Here is an 18,902-nt window from a genome sequence, read left to right as displayed (position 1 = left end):
ATCACTTTTGGCACATAGTGCAGTTTACGAGGGCGAGAATGGCAAGTATAATAGGCCTTAAGAATTTGGCATGTTTAGAAGGTGTGAGTGAAACACAGCCAAAAGAGAGGGTGACTGAGAGACATTATGTAAAGAGATGCTAAGGCAAAAGAAGCTGCAACCAAAATGAGCTTTTTGGGAGTTGGGTTTTGATACAACGTGCACTTGCTTGACGTTGCCTCGATAAATGTACTAAAGAATAAATTTTTTTTAAAAAGAAGCAGTATGGTTTCTAGTTGTTGAATAACAGATGTAAGTGAAAGCATGTTTCCTCATTTGTAATGCTACACACAGCTGTAATCAACTGTAATTATGCAAGCACTTTCCTTTTTCAATAGCTAACAATATAAGCCCTCTGTTCAACTGTTCAAAAGAGGCTCTCCATTAAACTGTGCATTCGTACAGCTTGTGGAGAAATAAATGTCCTGATTTATAATTAACATCTTAAATTGCTAGGAAAAAAAGTGTCTATTTTGAGAGATTTATCCAGGGAGAAGCTGGAAAAATGTTCAAGGAGAGAAAATGCATGTCATATGTTTTGAGTAGTAGGGCCAAACGTCATCAAAACTGTAAGACAAGCAAGAAAAGGGCAACCATTATAAATTGCATAGGTGCAATTTTTTACCCGATAGTTTTGTATCGCAGTTCAAAACAGCAGAACACCAGTTATCCATACTGATTCTGCGTGTGTTATGCCATGTGTTTCTGGGAGTGTTGATGACAAAGATAGATAAAGGATGTCTGTTATTTTCAGAGAGTGTTGCTACGGAGCTACAATTTGCTTGCTGTGTGTCGATCCCTGAATGTGTATTTGTTTATCTGTGTCTTTGGTTACACCTTGGCGATGAACTATGCAGAGGAATGGAAACACATGCAGAGTATTGCCAGGGGATATACACATACCCCTAAAACTACCCCCACACAGTAGTTGTGTAGTAAGAATTTAAACAGTAAAGAGGGCTGCTAAGTATGTTTTCTCACCCACTGTATCCATGTGCATACTTCATAAGAGCTGAAACTATAGTACACAAATCTCTACCACCATCACTACACCCCAACATCAAAAGCAGCACTCAGTACTATGCACAACAGCTGCACAGCTGCAACCAAACCACTGGCACTACCAGCACCAACATCTTGCTGCTCTCAAACATAAGCAGTTCATTCTCTCCACAATTTCATCCTTTTTATCTTCTCCCTGTTCCTCAAGTCTGACTCCTCTAGCTGTGAGTTGGGACAGAAAACAGGAAATCTTGATGTGGCAGGCAGAACTGGCTGTGTTTTTTTTTTTTTTTTTTTTTTTAAGAGGAAGTCTAGGGCTGCAGTGACACATCAGTTAGAAAGAAATGGGACTGGATGAAGATTTGTTTTATTTCTCTCAACTTGGTATGACAAACATATATGTTATGCTAAGTATATTGCTTTGCTTCATGCTGGAGATTAAGTAAAACTTCCCGGTGTTTCAACTAATGTATAAAAAGCCCAGTAGCCAATGAGGTAAAAGACGACCTCCCACCAGAATTTATTTAAAGACAAAAGGGATAACTGTAAATTAGCCTACTGTTCCTTTTACACCTGAAAGAGCATGAAAATCTTAAAGAGTTTAGAAAGTTATTACAGAACCAGACAAATGTTAGGAATTATAACCATTTTACCTCCTTAGCCAATATTCAAACATTTCTGTCTATTAATAAAAGGTAGGCTAAACCATTCAGTGCTTTTAAATATGGTTTCGATTTATTTACAAAGTTAAATCATATTTGCTGTCACATATGTGCACATAACATTCTTTTCACACTCAGGCACAGATCGACTTCACCACGTCTCCTACCTGCACAGAATATCAAGATTTGCTATTCTGTCACACACATGGAATTAGCATTATAGCAACACAGTTCTACTGTAGCAGCTTAAACATCAGCTGGCTGCAACCCTGCTTTCTACCATTGTAAGACCAATGAAAGACTGTTAAAACAGTTACATATGCTGTGACTCTAAAATATGTTGCAAACAACAAACTCCCATACTACTACTGCTACATGTAGGTGCACTGTATTGTGAGCAGAAATGAAAGCAGAAAGAAATGAGGGTACAGTGTGAAGTGCACTGGATGACAAAGGCTAATAACTTTCATTCACCCATGAAAAGGAAAATGTACGGCAGGTGCTTTATCCTGACCTTGGTGTCTGTCACAAAGCTACCACCGCATCTAAATTAGCCAAGGAGTGAATGACTGGGCTTATCGCTGCTGAGCAGATAGCTGTGTGTGCATGTGTGTGATGAGAGGACTGATGATGTAGCTAGACTTGCCCAGCAGTCTCATCTCAAGACCCTGGGTAAGACACTCACAAAATCAAACACCTATGTCGGCTTCTTGGCCCCAAACTGTGGTCAGCAGTTAAAGCGTTTCTCTGTGTGTCAGTTTACTGTATTTTCCGCACTATAACGCGCACTGGATTATAAGGCGCACTGTTGAAGACTGGGTCTGTTTTCATACATACAGTTGTGCACCATACAACTGTATGTGCACCATATTATAAGGTGCATTAAGACAAACAAAACAGTCAGATAACTCGACCTTTATTAAGCTCATTCACAGTAACTCTTTCCAGTACATTCAACTTCCACAATTCCATCAAATTCTTCACGGTTACGGTAAACAGCTGCGCAATTTCGGCATCAAGCATGCCCGGATCCTTCTCACGCTGGATTAAAAGGCGTTTAAAATGCATTCAGCAAAATAAAACAATCAGATGAGTTAAACTTTAAACAACTCATTCACAGTAACTATTAACATTGTTAAGCTGTAAAAAATCAAATATTGAACAATACACTTACGTTTTCAGTTCATTCAACTTCCACAAATCCATCAACCTCTTCACCTTCAGTGTCTGAGTTAAACAGCTGGGCAATTTCAGCATCAAGCATGCCCAGATCCCTCTCATCATTATCTGAATCAGTCTTGTTGCTGTTACTTAGCTGTTCAGTGATTATTCCAGCCTTCATGAAAGCTCGGACGACACTTGAGACTAGGGATGGGTACCGGTGTCCGGTGCCATAAACGGTAGTAACCAGACCGAAAAGCAGCGCACATTTCGGTGCTTTATTTCGGTGCTTTTTTTTCCTGAGCTGTGATACACTTTAGATTCTAGCCAATCATTTTACGTTTCCGAGGATAGTAGGCGGGGCCAGGTACGTACGTTCTGTTAGAGCAGAGCTACAGATTAAAAATGTCCAAGGCGAAGCGGTCAAAAGTCTGGCTGTACTTCACAGCAAAAGATGCAAACTCAGCAGCCTGCAACAAGTGCTTTAAGCTGATATTGTGATACTGTCAAAGGAGGTAACACCTCAAATCCGATGAAACACCTGGCGACGCATAGCGGGTTTTTTTTTAAAAGCCCAGAAATGCGCCGTATTTGATAGCTTGCTGCGAGACCTCACACCGAGCACCTCTACTGCGGGTGGGTTGCCTGTTATGCAACATCCCCCAAAAACACGAAGAGGAGAGTCCTGGCCCCTAGCCCTGCCAGTGTAGCAGAAATGATGACGGATGATGGTGGCAGCAGCCGTTCTTCTCTGCGTGAGTAGCTAATTTACGTTGAGTAGGCTAACCACGTTATTACATTAATGCAGGTAAGGTGAACTAGCAAACATCATCATAGCTACATGCGGCTGTCCTCTTGTTTGATGGCAGATACTCCCTTCACCCTGGCTAAAAAGGCTAAAATGACCAAAGAAAAAGTGGAAAACAGTTAAACATGAGAGGTTTAGGACAAAGTTTGTGTTTTTTCCATTGTTTAAGCACTGCTTCCAGCCAAGAGTGATACCATATATGCCCCATAGCTGCAGAAAAGGCTAACATTGTTATCTTTTTACAAAAAACAGCTGAACATGAGAGGTTTTTGGACCAATTTTGTGTTCTCCATTCTTTAAGCACCGGTTTGAGCACCGGCACCGTTTCAAAAGTACCGATTTGGCACCAGTATCGGATAAAACCTAAACGATATCCATCCCTACTTGAGACTGATACCTTAGCCCAAGCATCCACGATCCATTGGCAGATAGTGGCGTAACTCGCTCAGCGTTGCCTCCCTGTCTTGGTGAATGTGTGTTCACCTTCTGTCATTCAATGCTCCCACGCAGCTCGTAATTTAACTTTGAACGACCTGTTGACACCAATAGTTCTTTGGTTAATCCACCTGGAATGACGGCAAGCTCCGAATTAGTATGCTTTACTTGGGTTTTGACAGCCTTGATTGGCGCGCATGGAGTCGTAGATCAAAAGAGACGGAGATTTGTGGAAAAAGCCATCCGGTCTCTTGACATAAACTTCCCTCAGCCACTCGCTCATCTTCTCCTTGTCCATCCAGCCCTTTGAGTTAGCCTTGACGATGACGCCGGCTGGAAACTTTTCTTTTGGCAAAGTCTTCCTCTTGAAAATGACCATGGGTGTTTCTGGCCATTAGCTTAGCAGCCCAGAACTACAGTGAAGGATGACTTCTTGTTCCCTGTGGTGCATATAGATACCATACTGGTAGCGGTTTTCTCGACAGTACGGTTCAATGGCCAACTTTTCTTTGTAATCGTTTGGCAGTTGCTGTGAGACAGTAGTTCTTGTGCGGATTGAGAGATTATGCCTTTTCATAAAACTGAAACACCAAAAAGGTCCCCCTCAAAGTCGTTAATCTGCATGTCACGTGCTACCACTGTTGCCTTGAGTCGAATAGAGACAGTAGAGACACTTCTACCTGCTGTTCTCTGTTCAATAACCCACTGTTCAATTTTGTCCTTGTTCCCTCGGAAACTCCTTTTGGTCTTCTTTACTTGTTTTAGGTCATCTTCTTGCTTCCTCCACTTGCGCACCATGGACTCATTAATGCCAAATTGTCTCGCAGCTGCTCCATTTCCATTTTCTACTGCACAACTGATTGCTCGGAGTTTAAAATCCGCTTTGTAAGAGTGTCTCTTCGCAGGCGCCATTTTGAAGTCGTTATACACACACACACACACACACACACACACACACACACACACACACAACACGGTAATATTGTGTTGAAGCACAGTACGTATTACTCCGTGAGGCTCCTTGCAACAGTAACTGTAATGCTCCGAAAAGTGGCACAAAAAAAATTTTGACAGATTTTTGAGCATCGTGTACCACATAAAATTGGTTTGCGGTAAGCACAAACCAAAATTCATACATAAGGCTAACTAGATTATAAGGCGCACTGTCGATTTTTGTGAAGATTTAAGGATTTTATGTGCGCCTTATCGTGCGGTAAATACATTAACACAGTCCAAACTACCAATGAATCTCATCACCTAAAAAGAGAGCCGTTTTGTTTTTTAATTTATGTGCAAACTAAATTTATATGCACTTTCATTTCAGCGTATTTTTAGTCTGAGGGTTTGTTTTTTGTTTTTTTTATTTATTAACAAGCTGGCTTCTCTCCACCCCAGAGAAACAAAAAGTAAAAATAAAGCAAAAGCCTATTTAAGATAATTTCATCCATGAATTTCAGATAATATCAGAAAAAATAAGATTATTTTCCACCATTTCCTTTCTCACATGGTCCGTCTCGAAAATATTTGCAATACTGAAAAAACTCTGTGGTTTAGGTGAGGGAGTTGCCTGACAGGGCATGGAGGACGAAGCACATATGACACCCACTCACCAGCAGTGAACACACAGAATACTGGCTGTGCTGTTCACACATCAGTGGAATTCAGCATCACACCGACTTTGCAGCGAGCTGGCTCAGTAATGACTTGGACCATTTGCATTCTCATAGGCTCAGAACAGACATTATTCTCTATCAGTTCAAGCTCACCAACTTCTCAATTTGCTGTTATCTGTCCTCTGTTCTCAGATTGTTGTTGATGTGTGTTTGGTTGTTGGTCTTTAATCTCTATTTTATGTTTCATTACTTTCTGTGTGTGTGTGTGTGTGAGAGTGTGTATTCCATCCATACAATGAAACACACCCGTGTGTGGGATGTTTTTCTGCGAAATCCAGGAGAGATAGGGGAAAGAACTGACGCAGAAAAAATATGGAGTAATTCTTAGTCCAGGCCTTTTTTGTTATAGATAGGTATGGGAATCAAGAACTTGTAGAGAACCGGTTCCCAGTAGTTCAGTTCCTTGGAATTGTTAGTCTGCTTGCCAATCCGCTTATCGATTTCACTTGCACTACAATCACCTGATTTCAGTTTGTGTGCTGGAGGAAAATAGTGGTGCAGTCTACAGTGTGGACTTGGACAATAATTTTATCTATATTAAGGATGGGATGGTTGAGATATGTGCAATGGTAAAGTGCAAAATGCATCCAGGACAGAAACAACTGCATTATGCTGCTAACAGAACTTGAGCTCTTTGCAAGGCTCTACACAGACAACATGCTAACACTAAGCTAGTCAAAAACCCAGAGTGATTTTTAAACATAAGTGTATGCTGAACTCAGCCATGCAGCCAGACCATGAACACAAAAAACAAAAAGCCGGGAGCCTCCAACCTTGTTTGTTGACAGCAGTTCAAATTGGAAAAATCTAACCTTGCTACACAAGGAGATTACTTCTTATTGGATCACTGCCTCCCATTTCACTACACAACTTAATTCTGATTGGATCTAGTCATCTTGTTTTCACAGGTAATTGATGAAAACTAATAGGCAAAAAAGTTAAAACTGATTCTTACATCTTCACAAGCTCATTTCATTTTCCACACAGGTTCTGCAGCCTTGATCCTTTCTCAGACTTAAGAAAAACGGATTTGTAAAATATATTTAAACACATTTGGAATAAAGGTTATTCACACCCCATGAAATGCAGAAAAAAAAAAAGGTATGGAGAGAATCTAGTCTCAAGCTCATCACAGATGCATTTTATGTGATGTATAAATAAAAACCTAACTTGCAAACAAATATATCTTCCACAAACAAATGCTAAACAAAGTGGACACCTGAGCCTTTACATGTTGGGTGTCCTGAATCTGGACGTGGCCAACAAGAGAAGCTCTGACTGTAAAACCAAGACATTGCATATTTGCATTTATGTGTTGTGCTCACAAGATAAGCACATATGTGCAGCTTTAGCCTCCTTTATGACTCCTATCAGGACCAAAATCTACAAAACTATTATTAAGATTATTAAAACTAGAAGCTCATCAAGAAAGTGTTGAAGTTAAAGCGCAAAGGGCCATTTTCACCATAGACCTTTGTTTTTTTCAGCAACAACAAGAGTTGCCTCCTGTTCGTACTTCTGCACTGGTTCCACTTTAAAGACTCAGAAGCATTCAGACAACATTCACAAAGACAAATTATCTTGTTTACACTCCCATAGTGAACGAACAGTTGCATAAACCGAGCTGGTTTCTGCTTATAACATTAGTTGCTACAATCATTATCATTTAGTTTGTTAAAATTTAACTTTACAGGGAGTGCAGAATTATTAGGCAAATGAGTATTTTGTCCACATCATCCTCTTCATGCATGTTGTCTTACTCCAAGCTGTATAGGCTCAAAAGCCTACTACCAATTAAGCATATTAGGTGATGTGCATCTCTGTAATGAGAAGGGGTGTGGTCTAATGACATCAACACCCTATATCAGGTGTGCATAATTATTAGGCAACGTCCTTTCCTTTGGCAAAATGGGTCAAAAGAAGGACTTGACAGGCTCAGAAAAGTCAAAAATAGTGAGATATCTTGCAGAGGGATGCAGCAGTCTCAAAATTGCAAAGCTTCTGAAGCGTGATCATCGAACAATCAAGCGTTTCATTCAAAATAGTCAACAGGGTCGCAAGAACCGCAGCAATTTCCTAATGTTGTAAACCTGCTCAACATTTGGCAATAAACCCCTTTCTGATTCTGATTCTGAAGAAGCGTGTGGAAAAACCAAGGCGCAAAATAACTGCCCATGAACTGAGAAAAGTCAAGCGTGCAGCTGCCAAGATGCCACTTGCCACCAGTTTGGCCATATTTCAGAGCTGCAACATCACTGGAGTGCCCAAAAGCACAAGGTGTGCAATACTCAGAGACATGGCCAAGGTAAGAAAGGCTGAAAGACGACCACCACTGAACAAGACACACAAGCTGAAACGTCAAGACTGGGCCAAGAAATATCTCAAGACTGGTTTTTCTAAGGTTTTATGGACTGATGAAATGAGAGTGAGTCTTGATGGGCCAGATGGATGGGCCCGTGGCTGGATTGGTAAAGGGCAGAGAGCTCCAGTCCGACTCAGACGCCAGCAAGGTGGAGGTGGAGTACTGGTTTGGGCTGGTATCATCAAAGATGAGCTTGTGGGGCCTTCTCGGGTTGAGGATGGAGTAAAGCTCAACTCCCAGTCCTACTGCCAGTTTCTGGAAGACACCTTCTTCAAGCAGTGGTACAGGAAGAAGTCTGCATCCTTCAAGAAAAACATGAGGCTACCCCTCTGTCCCCTTCTGGCTGCCTCTGCCTCAATTTTATCCCACAACTTAGACATTCACATTACTCACACTCTCATTACACATACATATAGGATCTTGGGGGTGGGCACGATACACGGAACCCAAAGTACCATCAGGGTGTACACCCCACCCCTGGCGTCGTTGCCCACCTCTCAATTTTAAATACACGTAGACATTGAGGGCTAGCAGGAGGGACCATGCGCTTACCTGCTGCTCTCTGGCAGGTAGCTCCATGCCCTCCTGGGTTTTAAATGCACCTTAGAACACACATGCATCAACACTACAATGAGCGGGTGGAGGGAGGTTTGGAGTCTTCTCTCACCCCCATTCTCTGCGACCTGCTGGAGCGGGGGGGCTAGGAGGAGGAGTTGGCCGTCCGACTGCGGTCTGGAGTGTGGGGCCTTCCTGCTGCTGCGGAGTCGGGGCGGTCTGCCTCCCCCCACCGCAGGGAAAAGGGTAACACCACCTGGGTCTGGGTGCAGTTCCCCCCTCCAGGGGCAAGGGTACCTAGACCCGGTTTGTAGAGTACGCTTGGGGAGTGTGATCGTGTGTACAGCGTCTCTTCATGTCTGTCTCCACGTTGGTTGAGTGTGGAGTAAGTGCATATGAGAGCATGAGGGTGGGAATGGATGTTTGTATCTGTGTGTGCCTGTATGTCTGTGTCTATATGTCAGGTTGGGTGTCAGGCGCCACCTCTCTGGGGACATCTTAGGCCCTCCAAGGTTTGGAGGCCTATCTCCCCCTACCACCACTTCCCCTGCCAGTGGCGGACTCCCTCAGACATTGGTGCGTTGGTGGTTCTTTGTGTCCGGGGATGGGCGTCCAGGTACACACCGGCTCACTCCTTGGCGGCCGCTTATCGGGGCCTGGAGCCTGGGGCTTGCTCGGGCCACTTCGGAGGTGGGGTGCCCCCGGCCTCTCGGCCTGGGGCTCGGTCACTCAGGCGCGGCTGGCTGCTGGCGGAGCTCACGGGCGCGTCACTGCAACTCCCCCTGGCTTCTGCTCCGCGGCTGCTGAGTGAGCCCTCATCTGGGACTCTCCTCAGCTCTTTCTGGGACAGTGGCGCGGCTGCCCCTCTGTTGGTCTTCCTTGGTCTCTTGTGTTCTGGGGGCCTCTGGATGTCTGGAGTTTTGATCTCCTCCATACCTGCTTCATGCCCTGGAGGACGGGGCTGTGGCCCCCCCACACCCTCTAGCAGATTATTACATGAAGGAACCTTTTAAAAAACAAAAAACAAGCGCGTCCATGCTCACAGGTGTACACACGGGTGATCACACCCACAAACTACACCCTTTTTGGCTCCTACCTCAAAGCACACTGTGTTCTGTTGATCTTATGTGCTGCACAATAATGTTTAATATTTACTGTCATATTCCCATATATCATTGTGATGTTGTTTATTCTATTACTCTTGTTCTCTTCTGCTTGTTTTCTTTTTTCTTTCTCAGCAGGTGACCCAGGTGATTGATATATGCATTTTTTTTTCTCTGCCCGTTCTGTTGGTTTTTGTCTTTTGCCCTTCTCCCCCGTCCCTCTTCTCAGCTGTTTCTCTTTCCCTCTTTCTTTCTCCCCTTCTTTCCCCCAGTCAAGTCTGTCCCGTATTCAGTAAGTGAAAATAAAATAAACAATAAAAGGTGAATCAAATGGACCATTACGGCAAGGCTGGGATGGTCAGTTTGGTAAAGTAAATCCGTTGGGCATCTTTCTTTGCCTTTAGACAACAATTCTGATGGCAAAAGAGCCAAACGGGACAGGCAAAAAAAAAAAAAAAGAAAAAAAGAAAAAAGAAAAACATGATTTTCATGCAGGACAATGCTCCATCACACGCGTCCAAGTACTCCACAGCGTGGCTGGCAAGAAAGGGTATAAAAGAAGAAAAACTAATGACATGGCCACCTTGTTCACCTGATCTGAACCCCATTGAGAACCTGTGGTCCATCATCAAATGTGAGATTTACAAGGAGGGAAAACAGTACACCTCTCTGAACAGTGTCTGGGAGGCTGTGGTTGCTGCTGCACGCAATGTTGATGGTGAACAGATCAAAACACTGACAGAATCCATGGATGGCAGGCTTTTGAGTGTCCTTGCAAAGAAAGGTGGCTATATTGGTCGCTGATTTGTTTTTGTTTTGTTTTTGAATGTCAGAAATGTATATTTGTGAATGTGGAGATGTTATATTGGTTTCACTGGTAAAAATAAATAATTGAAATGGGTATATATTTGTTTTTTGTTAAGTTGCCTAATAATTATGCACAGTAATAGTCACCTGCACACACAGATATCCCCCTAAAATAGCTAAAACTAAAAACAAACTAAAAACTACTTCCAAAAACATTCAGCTTTGATATTAATGAGTTTTTTGGGTTCATTGAGAACATGGTTGTTGTTCAATAATAAAATTATTCCTCAAAAATACAACTTGCCTAATAATTCTGCACTCCCTGTATTGTTACACCTGTTAGCAACAAAACACAGTAAGAGGCAATGCAAGTTAACTAGAAAAATCTTTTAGTTAATGTAATGTCGACATCCCTGATTAAGTACAAAAAAAAAAAAAAAAAGTGACAGCACAGAAAGATGAGGGATAGTGGATGTACCACAGATTTCTCTGGTGACTGAGTTTATTTGGCATTCCAGAGAGAGAGAGAGAGAGAGAGAGACACACACACAGACACACACACAAAAAGAGAGAGAGAGAGAGACCAGATCCAGTACTGACCTCAACTGACCTGTTGCAGCCTGGGAGAGTACGCCTCACACTAAATACATGCTGAGAACCATGGGTACAATAAACTCAACAACAGCACAGATTTCCTGTGGCAGTGATTCATGTTTTCCCATATACTTAAAATCTCTTACATGTATGTGCAAAAATATCCCGATACAGTCACCCAAAAGGCATTAACAAGAATCTATTACATATCTAGGCATTGTTTAATGTACCTAAAAAGTTCACTAAAAACTGTGTTAAAGTTCCTTTCATGCTTGAGAGATTTAACCATCTCCAGACATATGACTTTGATGACAGTTCCATGTAATCATCATCATTATTTCACAGACATACCGTCTCATTGTGTACCATATGATTTAAGAATTTCCAAATTGTTTGCACATACTTCAATGACTAAACTCCACATATTTAAGATTTATAAGACGGGTGCGGCATTTGCTTATATTTGTAACCTCTAACCTATGCCATAAAAGAATGACATTGAATTCTTGATATGAAAAGCACAAGCATCACAAGATACATACACAACTAAACAATGACAAAATATTTGAAAGGTCCCAATGTGTTTTTTTTTTTCCTCCTCCGATGTTGACATTCTGGTTAAACATAAGCTCAGTCAGAATGAGTGAAAGGAAAATTATGAAGGGGAAACCTCTTCATGTTCAAGCATTGAGGCCATGGAGGTTAAAGCACCTTCTTTTGATGCAACAGAAAGGACAGGACAACCCTGTGTGCACCGCAGAAGAATGCTAATCTTTCCACATCTGGAATTCTCTACCAAGTAAAAAACTTTACCCGTTGAAGTTAACTAGTGAGATGGTTTTGTTTTGTTTTTTAATAACTGACAAGCAGGGTATGAAGGACTAATATGAAAGGGCAAGGAAAACCACACACAAAAAGTATGTGGACTCACGGATTGGCACACGGTATACTGAGAATTGTAGATAAACAAAGAGACAGAAATATACAACAGACAAGTGAAGACAGAAGATTTAAAGACGAATGGATGAAAAGGTATATTGAGATATAGCTATGTCAACTAGCAGTGATGACAGGAAAGAAACTGACATCACACAGCTGAGCCAGTGTAGTCAGTCAGTCTCACTGCAGCTGCATTCCTGGCCTGCCGGTCTCATGTGTAATGTTGCCTCTATGCACATTCCTGGGCTTCTATGGGCTTGGGGACAGTCAATGCAGAACTAAGAGTTCCACTGCATCATGAACAGACACCGAGCAACATCCTGGCAGACAAGCTGAACCACTACTGAGTGATGTGGGATGAAAGTCAAACAGAGTTCCACCCTTTACGCCACAGTGTGGAGCAAGCTGAAGTCTGGAGGTGTGTGTATTGAGCTGGTAGATTTAACTGTACTAATTTGAACAGAGAAGACATTTAAAACATGCCAGCATGATTATTTGACTATCTTCCTATGTAGCAGAAAATGATATGCAAGATTGTATGTAATATACGCCACCTAAAAAGACGAAGGAAAAATAAGACTTATGAGGTGTACAACATCAAAAACTCAATGGATTGTGTTCAGATTGTGACTAAGCAATACAAAGAATTTAAAAAAAGTGCAAAGAACAATCACAACAGCAGTGTGAACAGGAAAGGCATTGTTTAATGTACAAAGAGAGGCTAGCAGGCAGACAGGGAGAAGAAAGGGAAAAGTTTCCAACCCCAACAAAGCCAGTACAGTCTCCAGCTGCCTGCCTATTACCCCCACCCCCACCCCCCAAACCTCTCAGACTTCCCTCAAAAGGAGGGGAGCAGGATGAGGTAAGCATCCTGGCATTTCTGCTCAGCTGACAGAGCTAACAGCTCAGGAAGAGGGTGGGAAATGGAGAGAAATTAATGAGTAAATTGCAAGTATGCAACACAAAAGAATCCAAAATTATAGTGGAAGTAGGGAAATAGTTCTATTATACTGTGCAGGGTGAAAATAATAATTTAAAATCCATGCCAGAGAGGTGCAAGAAAAACCTCTGATATCAGCGACTCTTCTAAAACGATGTAAATCTGTCTTTCACAGCAGTCCAAGAGTTGGCCTACATGTTAATTGTGACTGCACTGCATACATGTTTAGATCAAAAAGCAATATGTAGAGCATCCAAATACGAGTCCGACTTCAATAACCTCCTTCACTACATTTTCATTTATCATGAATAGCAATCAGCCACTCATAGCTAGCAAACACAAATGTCTACAGCAGGCCTGCTGAGTAATAGATTACTCAATATGTTAAAGTAATGTGCTGGAGGAACGAGTAGCAGCACTACTCAAAATATAGATATTGCAGTATTTACTGTCTCCCAAAATTTTCCGTTTCTGTAGCTTTGCCATAACAAAGGATTATGCGTATGTAACCATTGCACTGATGCTTACATACACTCCAAAACATTGACGGGTCGCTGCCTGATAGCAACAATGCTAGGTGTAGGCAGAAAGCTAATTGTCTGAACAGGAAAGAGAAAGAAAATGGAGTTCATTACAAAGAGAAGGAAGGTGAAAAAAAAAGTTTTTTTAAAATTAAAAATCAAAGAGGCAAAAAAGATTAGTCCACAACATAGCATGTTTCACTTTTCTTTTTTTGACGCTGCCATATGGTGACAGAAAAGTGCAACTACAAGAGGATAGTGGTTTGCAAGTGTTGTGAAGAATCGACCAAACCATGCAGGGCACTTTAAGAAGATGGTCTAGTAGAGAATCCCTGCATTTTGTGCGTGATGAGGTGTAGCATGCGACCGGACAGTATTTTATGGGATTAACAAGAACCGATTATGACTGCAATGTTCACCAAGTGCTTACCAGTCTTTCATGTTATTATTGCAGTTAATGTCCATCTATAAGGCCTGTTATTGGAAAGTGAAATACATTTTAAAATACCGGCTGTTATGGATGAATGTGCTGCTGGTTGTTCAAGTATTAATGTTAGCAAAAACAGCAAGAAAGCAAGGTTATATTTATGTCCTAAACAGTCCTGTAATACGGAGCGAAGCAATGTTCCAAAAACAAATGTTATTCTCAACCATATGGTGCCCAAAATTGCACTGATATACTCCTTCAAATTGACCATTCAATGCTTTTTTTTCTACTTTGAATACAAAAAAATCTGAATAATTTGAAGTGTTTTGTTTTAACCATTTTCTAACCATTGCACACAGAGGTTTTTCACAAATGACTATGTCGCAGTCTGTCTCTTGAATTCTTACATCAAGCAAGAATTCATGACACAAAATAAAACAATTTAAATTAAAAAGTTGCTCTTTTGTACTTATATTAAAAAAAATGTAGCAATGACTATAAAAATGACTCACCAAGAACAGTCACAGGTATCACAACAGGTTTATTTAACCTTATTTTCTTTGGTGTGTGGGGAGACGTTGACATGCGGAGTTTAAAACAGTCTTCATTTTGCAGAGTATGACTTTTCAGCTGGTGGAATAAATTCTTAGCAATAGTTTTATGCCATGTTTTGCAAATTACCGCATTTTATTCGACACCCTCCTTGTGAAATCCAAATGACAGCAAGTCTCGTTTCCTTGCTCGTCTGGAACTCCGACTGTCGCCATTTCCCCCCCCCCCCCCCCCCCCTATCTGGTAGTATATAAACATGCATGCTCAATGCATTGGGCCAGGTAGAAAATTTTCCGGTTGGGAGGGGGAAATTAATGACACATCGCGGCGTGTGGGAGGAAACAAAACTCACAGTAAATTAAATGCATTCGGCTTAATATTTCCATGGCAATTTATTCTTGATGATCACGATAAAGACATTTTAACCATCGCAAATGGAAAAACTCCAGATACATCGAGTATATTCAATATATCGCCCAAGACTACTTCAAAGCATTAAAAAAAAAAAAAAAAAATGTATGCAGGATCAGATCAGTTGCATAGATATAGGTCGTAATAGAAGCCCTCTAATGCACTGACCAGACCAGAACATCACCTAACCTTGCAGCTGTGTTTACCATTGAGTGGTGGTGGTGGTGGTGGTGGGGGGGGGGGGGGGGGGGGGGGGGAGATTGTGGGGGTCATGGGGTCCTGACATATACACACAGAAAATAAAGGTCCAGATCATCATGGTGGGCTAATGACCTTTCTTTGGAAGAACACACAGGTCTAGGCAACATGCTGCCAAGTTCATAGTGGCCTCTCACACCCAAACACTGATGACTCCAGAGAGCAGACTCTAGTGCTTATTAAGCACAATAAAAGTATTAACCTCAAAATGATCTCATCTGGAGGACTTTCCAGTAGAAAGCTTTCCCATTGAGCGACAAAGCAAAGACAATTTTCTATGTATATTATGAAATTATATTAAATTTTCATTTAACTATAGAAGTAATTTGTGATTCTCTAAATGCACCACTCAAATGTCTGATTAAAAATTAATGTAACAAAACCAGAAAAGATAGAAGAGGCAGAAATATAAATATATATTTATATTTCTTTATATATGAAATATAACATAAAATGATGTAACCAAAGGAGTAAACAAGCATAAATCAATGATGAAAAACAAGATGCTTGATCTCTGCAAATTATATCAAAGAAGCATCCCAGATAAGATGGATAATGCAAAACGTGTGCTAAATGATTAACACAACACACACAAACCAGAACCACAAGGGCATCCAATTTAAAGGACCTAGTTCTTGATACAAGCTCTACTTTTCACAGTTTGATTATCTTTGGAGTCATTTATCTGGCAGGTATGCCAACAATATGATACCAACAGTAGGCGACAGTGGGCAGTGAAGCCGTCATAAAACAAAAATGATTCACTTCTCAACAGAGCAACTTCCACTATCAATAATGTGATCAGAGCTATCCTAGATCAAGAAGTACTAATGAAATTTGAAGATGTACTTTTTTTGGAACACTTTGAAACATCTGTTACAACTTTTTTTTTTTTTGTTTTAATTTAGAGATATTATCCAACTCTCAAGGTGTACATGTTCAACTTTATCTCTAATTCTTCTGATTTGACTACTGTTTTTCCCCCATAGTTTGTTTACTTTGTGGCGACAGCTGTAATGCTATGAGTGGGTGAGCTCCTAGCATCTGAACAACTGTCATCAACTTCAAGTTGCAGATTTTTCAGTTTGACTTCGAGAATTCTTGGTTTAACATCTTTCCATCTTCAAGTTTAGACAGTTTAGCCAATTGGCAGAAAGATTTTATTACACTTAAATTTACACAGTAACACGTTTTGCAATTATCACTGTTTGTTTTTTCCCCTCAAACACAGAGCCGAACTGATGAAACGGGGAACAGAAGAAGAATGACCTTTTCTTTCATTTTGTACTAAATCAATGAAGCTGTTCCAAACATGAATATATTTCAAAGCACACATAGGTGTCATAAAACATAACAAAATCGTGCTGTGGAGTGAAATAAGTTTTGGATGGCTCCTAGGTGTTTCTCTCAATAATCCCTCATACTTTTTGTATAGTGTCACCAGTCCAAATCAGCAGTGACTGAGCAAGTGCAATGCATTAAGCAAATCATGTTATGTTAACTATCAAAACGGATAACAGTTGGGGGAAGTGGGACATTAAATTTTTTGTACATACAATGAATACATTTACTACAACATCATAGCTCACGGTGGCATATTAAATAAATTGGAATAGCAAATTAAGAAATGCTAAGGACTAGGAAAAGTAAATGAGCCAAAAATGTTTTTATTTTACTTGTATATGTGAGAGCCCAACATACCAACTTATAAGATTTAGTTTGATGCTACCAAGGTTTACCTAACGACAGTTATTTTCTCTTTCTGCTACTACTACTGAAAAGTGCTTTAATCGCTTACTAATTCACAGCCTCCGTAAAGTAGTATGTTTAGCTGTCAGTGCCTAAGAGCTGAAATTTATCTCTGACACAGATCTGTGGTTTACATTTTAGTAAACTCTCTCTGTGACGGACAAAACCTTAGAAAATTCTGAAACCACGATTTTTATCTTCGTACTTGACGTCGATTAAAGGAAGTCCAACGCCTTTAATGGGCTAAACAGAAAGTATTGCAATCGTATAGTTCTTGGTAGCTATTTTGAGTAAACAAAAAAACAAAAACGCAGTGATAATACCACGAGTCGGTGTAACGTACTAAACTTCTCAATGACATCAGATTCACAGCTCGGTTAGCTGCATTGTGCACTGTGTTTAAGGACAGTTTACGTTATTCTTACAATTATCACCATATCTTACACGTGTCCAAACGTAAAGCAGGGCACGTGATGTTAACAAAACAAAGCTAAGAGCCACAAGAAATTTTCTATAGCTTGTCTAGCTGACGGTTACCAGAAAGCAAGTCAGCTAACTAAGTACAAAACACAGCGAGCGGTAGCAATTGGCTACCAGTTAGCCAGGTTAGCTAGAAACGATGAGAACGTACCGTCTGTTGCTAGTGACACTTGTTCCGGAGACAGCAGGAAAGAAGAAACGCTCTCTTTTTCAGAAAACGTTTCAGTTCTTTAATCCCTGGTCTCACTGCAGTGCCGTCAGTTACTTGCCAACTTATTTTTCCTCTGTCTTCGGTCCCACCTATCCTTTCCGTTTCGAACGACAACAGCTCCTACAGAGCTCGCTCTGTTGTTCACAGTTCTCGTTCTGGCTCGGAAATTCAAATCATATCGCGAGATTTAGAGGAAAGCGGGTCCACAGGACCAGAAAATCTTGTATACAGTTGTTGGACAACTGAACTTGACTGCATAGGACTAATTGGTTTCTATTACCATGGCTTACTTACTCATTGTTTAACATGGAAATTGGCCACTACTACTCTTAAATTATTATTATTATTATTATTATTATTATTATTATTATTATTATTATTATTATACCAGAACAGGTTTCTTACAGCACATGAAAGATCTTGCAGACAGGTCAGCTGTAAACATACAAACCTAATCCATGCAAGAGAGGATTACACTGTACATCATAGGTGCACACACAAGACGAAGTGACAAGTGAGTGGATAACAATTTTACACTTCTGATTATTAAATTAACTTTCACCCTCAACGCCATATTAAAACAAACCAAAAAGGAAAAAAATGTCTATATTTGAAGCTAGGATTCCTTATAGACAATTATAGATAATTAATAGGACAGTTTGCCAAAAAGTCTGAATAAGACTGAAAATCATGTGGCAGCTGGAATCTAGGGTAAGCTGGAGGCTTTTAAATCAATAGATGCAGGTCAGTGTAAGCACAAAGTCCCTGTTTATGCTGTACATTGTATAGCTGCCTACACAGGACTAATCAGGCTACACAAGAACTTCATCCTTATACCCCAAAAGAAAACCACAACCATAGTTAACACAAAGATCCCTCTGAGAACTGAAGGCACATATAGCACCAATGGTGATTTACATGTATCTCTCAGTGAGGATGAAATGTATTTAATGAAAATCCTTCCTCTGTGAACCATAAACTGATATGAACACACACCATAAGCAGCAAAGCTGGATAATCCTATGAAATCCCAGTGGAACATTGTTTTGGGTCACCCATGTACTGGATTGGGTTTTGAAATATGTCCCACAGCTTAAAGCAAGGACTAAATCAGGCAAGTGTGAGGGGAGATGCAGAAAGAACCTAGAGCATCTATAAAGCCAGAAGCTGGGGTTATGTATAAAAGATATTTTAGTCCACTAGAGCAATCAGG

The 18,902-nt window shown here is 40.8% G+C and overlaps 1 protein-coding gene across 2 annotated transcripts in view; it reads right to left on the bottom strand.

Moving 5' to 3' along the window:
• LOC146622272 (E3 ubiquitin-protein ligase RNF19A-like) overlaps nucleotides 1-17,686 on the bottom strand; it is a 49,370-nt gene extending 31,684 nt beyond the window's left edge. For both annotated transcript variants that reach the window (XM_085366135.1, XM_085366136.1), the window contains exon 1: nucleotides 17,630-17,686. The gene's annotated coding sequence lies outside the window, so the exon portion shown is untranslated. The remainder of the gene's footprint in view (nucleotides 1-17,629) is intronic.
• Nucleotides 17,687-18,902: the final 1,216 nt, after the last annotated feature.

This window comes from Diplotaxodon limnothrissa, linkage group LG11 (assembly GCF_057381915.1).
Source record: "Diplotaxodon limnothrissa isolate DT_005_m linkage group LG11, D_limnothrissa_male_GT1.1, whole genome shotgun sequence".
Lineage (NCBI taxonomy): Eukaryota > Metazoa > Chordata > Actinopteri > Cichliformes > Cichlidae > Diplotaxodon > Diplotaxodon limnothrissa.
Note: the sequence above shows the minus strand (reverse complement) of the source record. Positions and strands in the feature narration are given on the sequence as shown.